The following is a 14,445-nucleotide window of genomic DNA, read 5'->3' as shown; positions in this document are numbered from 1 at the left end:
CTGGGTGCTTAGTCCTAGCCTATTATCTTATTTTATTTATATATATAGATTATATATAGATAGATAGATAGTGTGTGTATATATATGTGTATATATATATATATATATATAAAATATATATATTTATAGATCCAGAGCCTATATTTTATATATATATAAATAAAATGGATAATTGGCCTAAGGACAGCAAAATCCTGAGGGGCACAAAGAATTTATTATTAAACGTAGATTCCATTTCTATCCCCCTGTAGCTAACAAGCAGCAAAATAATCTGAAAATATTAATAGAAATGTTACCACTTAATGTATTACGCAGCACTTCCCGGGTCCTCCAGTACATGGTTTGGCTAATGCATGAATATTCTTGGCCAGCTTTACCATGAATAAATGAAAAGACAAATGACTTGTGGCAATTTCTTTTCTAGAGAGTACACGAAGCAATGATGACCCACAGGTTGGCCAGGACAGCCTTAAACTTCCCCTCAATTTGACTAAACTTTAGATGGATTTCTTCCCTGCTATAGTCCCTGACCTCCCTTTTCTTAGATCATTTACTTTGGAAAACTGGCAATTGTAAATTCTTTCATTACCTCTTTGGGATATAAATCTTTTCCCAGTTTCTCACCAGATTTATGACCCAGAAATGTCTTCAAGGACTTGGGAGCCATCTCTTTGACAGGTAATCATTAAGGAAGACAGTGCCTGCTGTGGACCGAATTGTGTGTGCCCAAAATTTAGATGTTGAAGCCCTAAACACCCATTTGACAGTCGTGGAAACAGGGCCTTTAAGAAGGTGATTAAAGTTAAATGAGATCACGAGGGTGAAGCCCTGACCCAACAGAACCGATGTCCTTACAAGAGAGAAAGACATACCACCCCATCTCTTTCTCTCTCCCTCTCTCCCGGTTTGCTTTGTGAGCACACAGCAAGAAGGCCAACATCTGCAAACCAGGATGAGAGCCTTCACCAGATGTGACCCTGCTGCCACCTTGATCTTGCAGAGCGTCTCGCATCCAGAAGCGAGAGAGAATAAATCTCTGTAGTTAGAGCCATCCAGCCTATGGTACTCTGTTATGGCAGCCCAAGCAGACTAAGGCAGTTTCCCTACCTCCTAGTCTCTGTGGAAGGGTAGGGTCCTAACTTAAAGAAGTGCAAGGGCCGAACCACACTGATCAATCCCCCACCTAACTTCTCCCACCACCTTCCACTAGCCTTTTGTTTGCATCATGGTGAAGTTACTCCCCCTCCCTTATTACAGTAGTCCTGAATAAAGTCTTCCTTGCCTGTTAACTCAGTTCAGTGCATTTTTCTTTGACAAGATTAATTGCACACCAGTTTGTTTATTGTCTGCGATCTGTATACCACGTTCCTCTTTTTTTTTTTTTAACCAAAAGCATGACTGTTTTAAATATACACGAAATTTGGTTAGTAAATATTAAGCCAATACAGTGGTTTTTGCCTGTAACTCTTTGCAGAATTTCCATGAAGAGAATTCTCTTCTGATGAATTTTTTGAATCCACCTCATGTAGTCTTTATCTTTCTTTAATATTCTGGTTGCTTTGTTCTACATGATGATTAGAGGCAAACATATCCATTTAAGTATTCAGTGAAACAATGTTTTCTGTTTTCCAGCAAAACATTTTTTAAGTAAAAAAGTCATTTTTTCCCAAAAAAAGTTTAAGTGCATTGACCAAAAGACTTAGTTTTCCCTCCACTATCTCTGTTTTTAGAAATCAAAGTCCAATCTTCCAAGAAGATTCAGTCCCAGGCAAGATGATTTAATAGATGCCTCTTCCTCTTCGGGTTCTTCTCTAAGATTAGGTGTACACTACAGGTCATAAGAAACAAAGCCACTGCAAACGATCAGTATGTTCTCTACGGGGCTGATGAATGGCAATAGATAAGAACAGCGAAAGGGGGGGGAGAGAGAGAGAGAGAGAGAGGGAGGAGGAGGAGGAGGAGGAGGAGGGGAGGAAGAAGAAGAAGAAGAAGAAGAAGAAGAAGAAGAAGAAGAAGAAGAAGAAGAAGAAGAAGAAGGAGGAAGAAGAAGAAGGAAGAAGAAGAAGAAGAAGAAGAAGAAGAAGAAGAAGAACAAGAAGAAGAAGAAGAAGAAGAAGAAAGGAGAATAAAGAGAATGCTAGAGCACTTCCCTATACTTATTACCACATGAGAGGAAAGTGTGATTCTTAACCAATTTATTTGTAATTATTAAGTAAATTTACACAGCTATTGTGTCTGTTTTTACCCATATACAAAAATGGCTACACTTAAATATATTTTCAAGCTCATTCATTCCTCAGGAAAACCAGAGATACACCAGTGTTAAGTAGGGGATACCAATGTATTTTAGAACACAGATAAATGCTTCAAGGCAAAAGCGACTCGGCATATTCACTCCGCACAAAAGAAAAATTAAATTCAAGTTTAGTGGTGGAACCAATCACTGAACAATCCTGCAAAAGTGAAAAGTGTTTGAGTTATTGCTTCTGTGACTATCCCTAACATTTTTATTAACTTCCAAATACATAATAATGACATTTCAGGAAAATTACCATACTTAGAGACAGATTTTAAGAGAGAAATTATTCCCTAAGCCCAGCTCCACAGCTATCATGATAATAAAAATTTCCTGCCCATGGCAGCATTTAGCTGGCTCAATGTTCTCACACCTTCAACTTGACAGACCCAAGGACACAGACATACACATAGTGAAACTTGAAATCCCTTGGTTGGTGTTGCAATAAAAGTGTATTTTCAATTTAGGAAAGAAGTATAAAAGCACAATTTTATTTATATATCACACAGTTTTCTCTTTTATAATTCTATCCAACTCATTCTATCCACTAAGGCCAACTTTTTCAGATGTATGGGTTACAAAGTATGTAATACAATTTATTCAGGTGGATATTACTCTCTGGGCAAAGGTCATTATTTTCTTCTTCACATACATACTACTTTATACAGAGCTTACTTAACTTGAGAATATATGTACTTTTCCAATCTTATGTTTTGTTCAAATTAGCATTAACCACTGACAACAGCCTCACATTTATATGCTTTCCTTTGTTTGAGAAATTTATAAAAGCAATGGATAGTACTGTCAAACCTTAACTATACAGAACTATTTTCTCTTCTTCCTGTGTCACCAAGGGCAAACATCCAGGTTCCCACTGTCCTATTATCTGGCTTACCCATTCTCCTACTCTGTGTGTATCAGAAACACCTAGAAGGGCTGTTGGACATGCAGATGTCCTGGCCCAACCTCTGGAAATTCCGACTGGATAAAACCCAGGTAGCCTTGTTGACTTGAAACAAGCCATCTTAATTAAACAGTTTGTGATAAGTCTGAGAAACTTTATAAATGTTACAAAATAACATTTTTCTCCAAATTAGAAAAATGTATAACAAATTATACAAAGAAAAGTCTTCTGGATATGAACTGCACAAAGGGAATCATACCACTCATCCTTTTACTAGAGAGGTCTCTAACTCATGGGTCTCTTCTTGCACTTAGAGTCGTTCCTGGAGTCTCCCAGGCTTCTGAGTTTGGAAAGTGAAAATTAACTGTATGAGAAGATGAGGGGACAAGGCAAGGACTTCCTGTGTTGTGACAACTACATGGTCCCAAATAACTTATGAAAATTACACCCAGCAAATAACAGCAGCCCCTGAGGACCAATTAGGTGTCGGGTCCTGTGCTGAGCATGCAGATTAAAAAAGTAAACGGGGGTCTAAACGGAGAGTGAAATTCCGTGAAAGCCAATGTTAAGATATCTGCATTTCCGCACACTGCTCAGAGCATACACTGCTCATAAACTCCCTTTCAAGGCTACCTTTGATGTTTTTATGCACATAATTTTTTTTTGTCTTTTTACACTTTTTTTTTTTTTTTTTTTTTACTGGAGGAAGAAATAGGGAGCTGGTATAAGGCAGTAAAAAAGTTTCCACACGCCACCTCACTCCACCAGCGAAGTCACATACCAGCATGACCCTAGGGAAGATGCCACCAGTCTGGTGAGAGCTGCTGATACACAGAGGGAACAGCCACCCATTCACAACCAGAAAAACACTCTATTTTTATTTTCTTTAGTAACAATCATCCCTTTCCCCACTCTGGAAACTTCCTCATTTTAGTATGTGAACTTTATTTGCATCTGAATGAAAGAGATTTAAGAAATCCTACAAGTTAGAGGAAGAAAAGCCATGGAGTAACATACATGAAATTTATTATATGTGAACAGTAAGTTGTAATAGCCATCATGTCTTTTTTCTGCTTCCCTAGGACCTTTTAACTTTCAATTTCCGTGAGGCCACTGGGTTAGATTTGTAATGTTAGTGGAAAATGACTTCTTCTTTAAGGAAAACAGAATTTTAAAGAACGTGTTGCTTCACAAGAGTGAAAGCCACGAAAAGAAATCAACTGTTATAAAGCTCAAAGTCGCAAAACTATGAAAGAAAAAAATGAATACAAATGAAATAGACAGGACTTACTCAAATCATATCTCCGGAACCACATTACAGAAGCAAACATTCAAGAATATTCTACAACTGTGGTATCAATAATTAGTTGGTGAGTCCTAGAATCCACTGGGATGCATTAACAATTCCAAAATGGAAAATTATTTTACAGTTATCCAGTCTTTTTTGCATTTTATCGAAAAGTTTAATTTATGATTTGAGTTACTTATATGAACACTTAGGTTGCAAAACTTTACAGGAAAAGTGGGATTGTAGGATTCTCATTTTTATCTCTACTGTAGAATAGGAGGTATTTTTTCTCTCACTCTAAAGAGCTGAATGCATCATCAAGAGAACTGCTGTCATGACCAAAATGAAAATTCTTAATTTACGAATTTAAAAATTTTGATGTTAAAAAAAACTTTTATTCAAAACCCTTCTAAATGTGCAAGTTTCTTATTCAATATACAGAATCCAATCAGGTACCTCAGAGACGTTTAACGAAAATGAGTAGGTTTACTGATGCTTATTAATTCCTATTCTAACATTTTTAGTGACATTCCTCATGGAATCCATACAATTCATTACGTTTAAAACTAAGCATAGGGGTGCTTGGCTGGATCAGCTGGTACAGCATGAACTCTTGATCATGGAGTTACCAGTCCAAGCCCCACGTTGGGCATAGAGCCGACTTAAAAAAAAATTAAAAATAAAAATATGCAATAAAGAAATCTCCCAAATGAGTATTATTATCCTTGGAAAAGAGCTACATTCTGATAAATTCATTTTAAGTAAAACTGAATCCCTCCCTCCATACCCCCAGCCCCTAGTTTTTCAATCACCATTAAAAATATCTATTCTTGAAGATTATTTCTGCTCTGAAAGGAAAAAATATATATATGGATATATAAATCTTAAGGTGAAGAAATCATTTTTGCTCTATTCAACTGACAAGGGATAAAATTCTGATAGAGTAAAAATGCTAAAATACGATTTCTTTCTTGCAATTCTAATTACTGGACAAATCTAAAGAGACCAGTCTTTAATGTTTTAAGAAGGATTCTCATTTTCTTTAGCTATCATCTGCAATTTCTGATGATAACATCTTGTTATTTGGTAAGCTCCCTTTTACTATGCTTTGATGGCGTCTTAACAAAAAAAAGAGGTGAAGCTACGGATTAATGTGCTGAATCAGTGCATAATCGTGGAGAATAAAACAAGGAGTATGCGGGTTAGCTGCTGTTGAGAATCCAAACCAAACTACCAATTTAAGAGCTGAGTCAAGGTGGACAGAGTTGAGCCCTATTTAAAATCAGCGTATGGGCCAATAAAACAAAACAGAACAAAACCACAATAAAACAAAGTGAAGAAACTGACTACAATAAGCAGTGACCGAATCCTGAAGGCGCCAGGATCTGGAATAGTAAGCGTTCGGGTCTTGGCAGTGCCGCTTCATTAAATCTCAGTATGATAATAAACAATCGGTCCCCGATACGGTCAAAAAGCCACATATGACTTTGGACTCCCTAAAAACAGAACTACTAATAGTCTACTTTTGACTAAAAGCCTTGCCAATAACCTAGTCAATTAACACAGATTTTATGTTTTATGTGTATTATATGCTGTATCCTTAAAAGAAGTAAGCTAGAGAAAAGAAAATGTTAAGAAAACCATAAGGAAGAAAAAACACATTTACAGTACTGTACATATATTTATTGGAAAAAAAGAAACAACAACAAAAAACTGTGTACAGTGGGCCAGGTCACCCCTCTGGACAGGATCAGTGGCAGTGGCAGGGCAGAGGCAGCCCCTGCATGGTGATGTTCCAGAGCCTGGTAGCCTCTCCTCAGCAGCAGCCGCGGCCAGATGGGCCCAGAGAGGGCAACAGTGGCCTAGAGGTGTGGCCCAGCTCCCCCATCTGTCCGGAGGTGCACTACTAGCCTGTGGCCACTGGCAGCTGTAGCCTTAAGCAGGTCGTGAGGCTGGGGTACTGCTCGGAGAGGGATCTGAGGCCGGTGGCTGCCCTAGGACATGAAGGACTCCAGGTAGAGGTGCCAAGGGGCTCAGGGCTACCTGGGCAGCTCCGCTCCCTGGGCACGGTGCCTCACTGCAGGCCAGCCTCCTGCCCGCCAGCCTCAGGCATGCAAGCTGACCACCCTGGTCTGAGGCCCCCCAGGGGCTGCTGCTGGCCTGGTGGCCTCCCTAGGTCCTCAGGCACAAACTGTATCAGTTGCCTTCCATTTGGTCCTGTGGAGACTGGGGTTGGCAATTGTAAATAAGTGCCTTGTGGCTTTTGTTTGCTATTAACTCTTAAAAACCAAAAATGGGTACAAGTGAAGCTGCTCACTTCAAACCTGCATTGCTCAAAGGTCAGCTGTAATGGCTTAAGTTTCATCCTCTGGGAAAGGAGGAGGCTGGATCAATGATTCCTAAGTAACTGTCTACCTTTAATGTTCCCTATTCATCTGACAAGTAACAACTTCAACAACTTCAACAGGGCCTGCGAACACAGCAAATTTTTGCTGAGGCTGATTAAATTCTTTTCTGTACTGCTAAAGAGAAGCAAATGTCAGAACTCAGTTCCAATACACACAATAAAAAAGGGAGTCAGAGATAATCTCTATAAAGTGGCAGCACAGCATGACCAGTTTACATACTATGGGAGTGATTCAGCGGAACTGGTGCTAAAACATGCAAACCAAACTGAGGGCTTCTGGGGCGGGGGGGGGGAGGATTGGGACAGGCCGGTGATGGGTAGTAAGGAGGGCACGTATTGCATGGTGCACTGGGTGTTATATGCAAACAATGAATCATGGAACTTTACATCAAAACCTAGGGATGTACTGTATGGCGACTAACATAACATAATAAAAAAATATAATAAAAAATAGAAAATATAAAAAAAAATAAAACGCACAAACCAATGGAAGCCTATTTATATAAATAAAAAATAAAATAGTTATTCTGGAATGATCTCAGACACCAGTTATCTAAACCTATCAACTAACAGAGTGGGAAACTGAGGACCAGTAAGGTAGAGAAATGGCTGAGGACAGAGTTAACGCCACAGTCACAGCTCATATCCTGGCCTTTGGATATCTTAAGATTATACTGTGTTTTCCCCCTTCTATTGTGACAACTCACTTTCTTCCAAAGAGGAAATATGGGAAATTAAGTGACCCAAATTCTTCTAGTGGTCTAAATCTCTTAACTAAAAATTATTAGGCATCAGGTTCACTAAAGATGCAAAATAAGAACTCCTTAAATAGTGTTACCATTTTAAATGGACTAATTGAACCATGTGTTTTTCTCTGCTCAGTACCTGAAATTATACTAGATATTTAAGGGGGCAAAAAAGACAAAACAGAAAGGACTAAGAATGGGAAAGATGATCACAAACTGAAATCTGAAAGCCAGCAGACAGACATCCTGGTGGTATGTGACGTAGACTTAGGAAGCCAAATTCTAAACTGGCCACAGAAGAATTACAGAGCAAACTACACCAAAGAATCACAGAAAAACTAGGGGGTTTCAGGGAACAGAGCTCTCTGAAGCTGGGTTACAGATCCCTTCCCCTATTCTAGGAGTAAGAAAACAACTTTCCCCCACTCAGGATAAAACCAGAATTTTTCTCTCTGGAGAGATTTAGCCAGGGAGACAGGGTACTGGGAAACATATGGCTCCTGTGGAGGAGGGTGGAACCATACTGAAGAGGGAGAAAATTCTTCCTAAAAATAAATAAATAAATAAAAGCAAATCATTCCTCTCAAATGGTAAGATGCTCTATCCTCCCTCTATTTGGTCTGAGAACACCGGCAGCCTCTTAGGTACTAGAGGGAGTAAGTCCTCTCTCGGAAACCTTACCAGCCCCAGAGAAAAACTCAAGGATACTAAGCGTTGCGTATTCGACAATAAAAAAAAGTTCTAGCCCTAATATTCTGTAACGAAGCCTGGTAATCCATAAGCAACAACATGCACGAAAACTTGCAATCACCTATTTAAGTGACCTGTACATGTTTGTGAGGAGGAAAAAAATAGACTAAAGGAAGTTGAAGACCAGTGCAAAGCAATAAACAGAAGAAAAGCGTTAAAATGGCTTCAGAGCTTCAGGAAGAATAGGGAACATATTACATCAATAAAATTAAGTGGTATAGAAAGCTGTAAGAAACAAAACACTGGGTTATGAAAAAGAACATGTTCAAGTAAAAAATCTGATGGTGAAAAAGTAACAAATAAAATATTTGGAAAATAAGGTCGAGAAGATCCATAACTCCTCTATTCATTTGTTCTTTTAACACTATTTAATGAACTCCTATTCTGTATCTGGTGCAGGAGACAAAGTAGTAAAGAGATGAAATTTCTTTAAGGGCTTTGTATTTTAGTGGGAAAGACACAATCAAGGTAAAGAAGCGAAATACTGCACAGGTAGTGTTAATAACTACGGAGAAAAAACAGGAAGGGGAATATGAGATTTTGGAAGACGACTGAAGCTATAGAGTAGGTAGCCAGGAAAGGCTTCACCATGACTTTTGAGAAAAAGACCAGAAGCAAGTGAGACAGCGAGGGGTGTTGACATGTGAGAGGAAAACATTCCAGCAAAAGAGAACAGCCAAGTCTCTCAAGAACATGCCTGGTATGTGCCAAGAACACCAAGGAGCAGTATCGTGGAACTGAGAAAATCAGGGGAAGGGAGGAGGAAACTATGTCAAGGAGGTCAAGGAAAGCACAATTGTGTAAGATGAAGTGGGCCTGGAGCAGAGAGATGATCCAAGACTGCCAGAAGTGAGACATAAAAAGACAAATATCTCAGAGAATTGAAAATATTGGGCAACACATAAAAGAAATAGTCATTGTGCAAATGTAATTTCAAAAGCAAGCAAAAAAATGTAATTAAACAACAAAAATATTAGAGACAGAAGAGGCAGTCCAAGATGGCAGCATGGAAAGAGCTTTACTTCATCTCCTGCCTTGGACACACCAAATGTACTGCTACCTGTCAAACAACTCCTTCTGAAAAAGACCTGAAAACCGGCTGAAAAGCTCCCCCGCAACAAAGGATAAAAGGGCCACATTAAGATAGGTAGGAGAGGAAGAGATGTGGCCTCACCAAAAACGCCACTCCTAGGGCTGTAGGGATCTCACGGATATGGACAGAGCTTCTCCCTGAGGAGTCAGGGGTTTGTGCCCCCACATAAGGTATGCCAATCCTTGCAACCTGAACCAGAGAGACGTGAGCCCCCAAAACATCTGACTTTGAAAACCAACAGGGCTTACATCTCGGAGACAGAAGGGGCTGCCTGGAGCTGAGATTCTGATTTCCAAGGGCTCCTGCACCCCGGAACCCAGTGCAAAGGCAGCTCTTTGAAAAGTGCCTTAGACTTTTTGTGAAGAAGATTCATTTGCTAATCATTAAAGCATCTGCCAGAGAGACAGGGCCTCTTGGGACTCTCTCCAGGACACAGGCACTGGTAGGCACCGTTTTTGCACTCCCGTTCCACCCTGCTAGTGCCAGAAGATTTGCACAGTCAGAGCACTCTCCTGTCCCTGCTAAAAGCTAGCAGGCATGCCCCACCCCAGAGCTCTACCAGTCCCTCACTAAAACCAGTGGATGTGTCTTGACCCTGTGCTCTCCCACTGCCTCACTAAAGCTAAAGCCAGTGGACCTTTCCGGGCCCTGCACTCAACGTGCCTCGCAAAAGCTGACAGGCCCACATGGCCCACGTGGGGGTCTTCCCTACCCAATCACCTGGCTCTCGTGGCCAGGGGCGCTTGCCTCTCTGGGCCCCACAGGCCTGAAACAACTGAACAGTTCCTGGCAGGCTATCACCATCAGGCACTGCACAACAGCAGAATGACATATCTCCCAAGCCTTCCTGTGAAAAAAATCTATTTACTTGTCTGAGAGCTTCAGCCTAAAGGGCAGGCTTTAGGTTTGGGACATATCAAAAGGCTACAGAGGTGCTCTCAGGGAACGTTAGCCAGGGAAAGCCATCTTTGCACTTTCCCTAGGACTTGCTACAGCCTGGCAGCACCTCTAAGAAAGGAGCTTATACACTCGTCGAGAGACCCAGTTTTTGCAAATGTCAAACACCTCCAGATCTCCTGAACAGGAGGCCAGCAGGGTTTACAACCGTGATCCCACAGGCCTGCATGTATTTTCATACATTAAAAGCAGCTACCTAAGGGTGTGGCTTCTAATCAGCCTGAAACTGGCGGCTAATTGAGATTCCTTTCTTTGGAACAATGACAGGTCTTGGCAAACCTTCCACAACTGGGACCAGATGGCTTTGTTGGTGAATTCCACTAAACATTCAAAGAAGCCTCAATACCTATCCTTCCCAAACTGTTCCAAAAAAATGAAGAGGAAGGAACGCTTCCAAACTCATTTTACCAGGCCACCACGACTCTGTTATCAAAACTGGACAAGGACGCTAAAAAACAAACGAACAAAAAACACAAATGAACACACAAACAAAAAAACTACAGGCTAATATCCTTGATGAACATAGATTCAAAAATCCTCAACAAAGTATTGGCAAACCAAATTCAACAATACATTAAAACGATCGTATACCATGATCAAGGGGGTATTTATTCCAGGGACGGAAGGACAGCTCAACAACTGCAAATCAATCAACATGAAGCACCACATAAACAAAATGAGAGATAAAAACTGTAGGACTGTTTTGGTAGATGCAGAAAAAGCATGTGACAAAAATCCAACACCCATTTATGATAAAAACTCTCAACGTGGTGGGAATAGAGCGAAGGCACCTCAGCATAATAAAGACAATGTATCACAAGCCCACAGCTGACATACTCAATGATGAGAAGCTAAAAGCTTTTCCTCTAAGATCAGGAATCAGAAAGAGATGTTCTCTCTCGCCACTTCTATTCAGCACAGTTTTGGAAATCCTAGTCAAGGAAAGTAGGCAAGAAAAAGAAATAAAAGGCATCCACATTTGAAGCAATAAAACTGTGACTATTTGCTGAAGATATGATTTCATTTATAGAAAACCCTAAAGACCACCAAAAATCTGTTCAGATAAATAAAACCAGTAAAGGTGCAGGTTACAAAATCAATATGCAAAAATCGATTGCATTACTATATACTAACGGTGAACTATCAGAAAGAGAAATTAAGAAAACAATCTCATTTACAATTGCATCAAAAAGAATGAAATGTTGGGACACCTGCATGGCTCAGTCAGTTAAGCATCTGCCTTTGGCTCAGGTCATGATCCCAGAGTCCTGGGATTGAGCCCCGCATCAGGCTCCCTGCTCCACGGGGAGCCTGCTTCTCCCTCTGCCTGATGCTGCCCTGCTTGTGCTCTCTCTCTCTCTGACAAATAAATAAATAAAATCTTTAAAAAAATGAATGAAATATCAAGGAATAAATTTATCCAAGGAGGTAAAAGACCTGTACTCTGAAAATGATAAGACACTGACGAAACAGACTGAGATGATACAAATAAATGGAAAAATAAGCCATGGTCACAGACTGGAAGGATTAACGTTGTTAAAATGGCCATATTACCCAAAGAAAATTTACAGACTGGATGCCATCCCTATCAAAATTCCAATGACATTTTTCACGGAAACAGAACACATAATCCTAACATTTGTACTGAACCACCAAAGACCTGAATAGCCAAATCAATCTTGAGAAAAAAAAGAACAAAGCTAGAGCCACTATGCTCCCTGATGTCAAACTATATTACAAAGCTATAGTAATCAAAACAGTATGGTATTGTCATAAAAACATACAAAGATTAATAGACGCGAACAGAGAGCCCAGAAATAAACCTATCAATATATGTTCAATCAATTTATAACAAAGGAGCCAAGAATATACAAGAGGGAAAGTCCATCTTCTCAGTATATAATGCTGGGAAAACTGGATAGTCACATGCAAAAGAATAAAACTATATTACTATCTTATGCCATACGTAACAATTAACTGGAAATGGATTAAAATCTTGAAGGTAAGACCAGAAACCATAAAACTCCTAGAAGAAAACAGTTAATCTACTATAATCAAGTACAGTCAGGATTCAAAGTAAATCATTTACAACCAAAAAATTAAAGGTGTACTCACATGTTTAACAATTTCAAGGAAATAATTATAGAAATATAATTATTCTATATTATTATTCTATAATAATTACAGAAATAATTATTTTTTTATTTATGTCGGGTGGTAGAGAGAAGGAGAACAGAAGGGAAGAAGAAACTTGCTCATTTTAACATTTCTCATTGTAGAGGAATAACAAATATTACAAATTTTGTATAAAGAGACCATTTTCACTAAAAGTGAAAAATGAGAGATTTAATGTTACCTTCTACACCTAAAACATCCTGAATCATAAACCAGACATGATGGGGGGAAATGGAATACTGTGTAATTAGCAAGTCTTGCAAAGCAACAGAGCAGGGCTTGCCAACCAGCACAGGAGAGCACTCTACATGATGCCCATGGTTCACAGGCACACGAAGATGTGGACCTCATCAGCCTTTGTGGATTCAGGGAGGGGCTGGACCAGCCAGATGCCCCAAGGGGGATAGCTAACCAACAGATAGCTAACCAACAGAAACTAGTCTCTTCTGGTTATTCCAGCATGTAGTAAAATAGAACCACTTTCAGTATAATACAGTGTGAAGAAGGGAGCCTTCCACCACAGCACTGCATGCACACACGGAATTCTTACCCTGCTCTTCACTTTTTTTAAAGATTTTATTTATTTATTCATGAGAGAGAGAGAGAGAGAGAGACAGAGTGAAAAGCAGGCTCCTGGAGAAGCAGGGAGCCCGATGTGGGACTCAATCCCAGGACCCCGGGATCACAATCTGAGCTGAAGGCAGACACAACCGACTGAGCCACCCAGGCCCCCTCCACTGTTCTTTAGTCACTCACTCATATATAATTTTGTTGTCTGGTAATTCAGTTTAAGGAAACCATAGAAAGGTCCTGGAGAGAATGAAAATGAAATTCACCTAGGTAAAAAGAAATCTTGGGAGGAAAAAAAAATTGGTAATTTAGGTAGAAATGGTTTTAATTATACATAAGGGAAATTTTTTCTGACCTGCTAGGTTGTAAATAAGTTAACTAGGATACTTTATGCAGTTATTCATGATGAGAAATGATGGTAAAATTAAAAAAAGATAGGTAGGTAAATAGACTCAGTTTCTGAGATTCATTCATTAAATGAGAGTTGATAACTTAAATTTCTTTTAAATGTTGCTTTGTGTTGCCACCCGTGAAAGCTGGTATACAACTGGACTACTGGGGAAAAAAAAAAGAGCTAACACTAGATATTCAAGATATTCAAATTCAGGATGTTAGATTAGGTAATAGATTTAGCATTCTACATAGAATATTTACTTCCAGCACAATTTGACCCCATATCCCGTACCCAAATGACCCAAACAGTGTCATTACCACTATCCTATCCCAGAGTCATTCTTAACCCCAAAAGTCACTGCCAGTTCAAGAGTCTCAGACTGCAGAGAAGAATGCATTCCAAAGTCCAAGGAAGTATTCTGAAATGGGAGGACTAGATAGTATAAGCATATTTATGGGAATCTCTGAAAAATCAAGTTTGACATTTCTTAAAATGTTTTCAAGAAAATAGTTATATTTCTAAAACATTTATCATGTTTGTATTCATTTTCAATAATGGATGAAAATTTTATATACCTCTATTATCTTTTTAAAATATATATTCAATGTAAAAAGAGATTTATGAAGAGAGAGCAACCCTATTGTATTTTTTTAGAGTATGGGACATTACAGTAATGGAAAAAGTCCCTAAGAGGAGAGCTCATTATTTTTATATGTAGTTTTCAAGTACATGCTAAATCCATTTTCCCTTCTAAAAAATATGCATTAAAAATACTCTACTTTTATTTTATGGTCATAAAACTTTAACATTTATCTCTTCCTAACAGGTTAGACATTCTGAAAACAATATTAACTACCATTTTATC

Source organism: Ursus arctos, unplaced genomic scaffold (genome assembly GCF_023065955.2).
Source record: "Ursus arctos isolate Adak ecotype North America unplaced genomic scaffold, UrsArc2.0 scaffold_5, whole genome shotgun sequence".
Taxonomy (NCBI): domain Eukaryota; kingdom Metazoa; phylum Chordata; class Mammalia; order Carnivora; family Ursidae; genus Ursus; species Ursus arctos.
The sequence above is the reverse complement of the archived record's forward strand: the minus strand, read 5'-3'. Positions refer to the sequence as shown.